The sequence below is a fragment of the Delphinapterus leucas genome, chromosome 16 (genome assembly GCF_059928025.1).
Source record: "Delphinapterus leucas isolate spDelLeu-1000000601 "Yukka" chromosome 16, BTC_Dleu_Yukka2, whole genome shotgun sequence".
Classification (NCBI taxonomy): Eukaryota; Metazoa; Chordata; class Mammalia; order Artiodactyla; family Monodontidae; genus Delphinapterus; species Delphinapterus leucas.
The window spans coordinates 82,846,575-82,848,481 of record NC_143144.1 but is presented as its reverse complement, the minus strand read 5'-3'; positions in this window follow the sequence as shown (position 1 = coordinate 82,848,481).

The following is a 1,907-nucleotide window of genomic DNA, read 5'->3' as shown; positions in this document are numbered from 1 at the left end:
CAACTACTCATATATCATACACCTAGAGGTCATAACCTTCTCCAATAAAATTGTTTCCTTCTATGTCAGTTCCCCTTTGAAGTAGTGATTTCACTCAGCATCTTTTGGGGATCTAGATATGCTGGCAGAGCCCTGCGCTGTCATCTGCCTGTGGATATGCCAGTGCTCCAACTTGAAGTGAAGCCATTCCCGGACAGAGATCATGGAATCCAATGTCCTTTCAAGGAATCCAGGGATCAAGGACCCCACGTCCTTTCTAATCTTATTTTAGTTTTATTTTCCCATAGTGTAAAAGTGAGGAAATGAAACTAATCCCCCAGAAGGTTAATAGTATCCAGGCATCTACACTACCCAACCCACATCAGCTTTGTCACAGAGGATTAGGAGTTGGGAATTCTACACATTCACGGTGTTTTTCTAGGTGCTTTCCCACATTGCTGTAGGCAATCTATCTCTGCGTTGTATCTCAGGAATAGAAAGGCTCCAACTTTTTGGTCTCAGGGTCCCTTTGCGCTCTTAAAAATCACTGAGGACCACTAAGAGTTTTTGTTTATGTAGGTTATTAACTGAATATTTTTTAAAATTTCATTTATCAATTAATTTTAAAGCAATGATGAACCTATTTCATGTTTCACATAGAAACATCTTTTTTTAATGAAAAATACCTCTATTATCCAAAACAAATTAGTGAAAAGAGCAGCATTATTTTATATTTTATATAAAAGACATATTTTACTAAATCAAGTATCACAGCAAATCTCTGTGATACCTGATTTAATAAAAGACAGCTGGATTCTCACATCTGCTCTGCACAGGGGAAATGCCACCCTCCACACACGAGAAATGAGTGAAAAGGGCAAGGACTGTCTGTTATTACAAAGGTGGTTTTGACCTCATGGATCTCCTGCAAGGATCAAAGAGACCCTCGGGTCCCCAGAACAGCAGCTCCCGATCAAGGAAAGCCAAGCTCCAAAGGTGTGGAGTGAGCTGGAGGGCGGCGGACATCCCCAGTTCACTTCGTACCAGGAGGGCCTGCAGAAGCTCTCCCCTCCCCCTGTCCCATCACTCACGTGGAGGAATCCTGTGGCTAATTATTTTACAATTCATCCATTTTGTAGTGCAGCAGGTTTATTAATTAAAGAATTTTTTCTAAGAGGAAACCATTGTAAACCTATATGTATGGCAATAGCAGAGATTAAATAAATTATGGTTTCTAAAGCCGAATACTTTGCCGTCATCAAAAAGAAAGGAGGAAGACGTACTCAATATTAATATACTCGGAGTTTGTGAAGCAGAGAATACAAAGTACAGAACAATGTGTATATTATGATAGTCTTCGTGCGTTTTTATAAGAGAATAATGCATGTGTAACTGGGAAAAGACACAAGAAACTGCTTACAACAACTGGTTATTTTTAGGGAGATATAGGAATTTTTAAAAATTGTAAACCTTCCAGCAATGAGTAACATATTATGTACCACTGTTAACTGTACAATTGTGTTTGGTCCTTAGAGAAAAGAAGGCAAGAAGGGTTTCGCGGCGGAGGGACCCTGTTGCATTTCATACCCGTAGGTGCCGTGGAAGCTGAGGACCCTCAGGTGGCCGTCTTCCGCGGATGCACCGGAGCCAGCCCGGCCGAGCCCGGCCGCCCCGCCCCGCCCCGTCCCGTCCCGCCCCGCCCCGTCCCGTCCCGCCCCGCAGAGCCCGTCCCAGTTTGCTCCGCCCTCTCCTTTCCCATTGGTCTGCCTCCTCTCCCCTGCGCCCAATCGCAGCGCTTAGCGCCAAATTTGAATCGGTGTTATCGTTTGAATCTGGAGGGCGCGGCGGCGGCTTTCCGCGCCAGAGCCGCTAACGCCGGACACCTCCGGGACGTCTCTGGGCAGGGTCAGCGGGCCACCGGCGAGGGC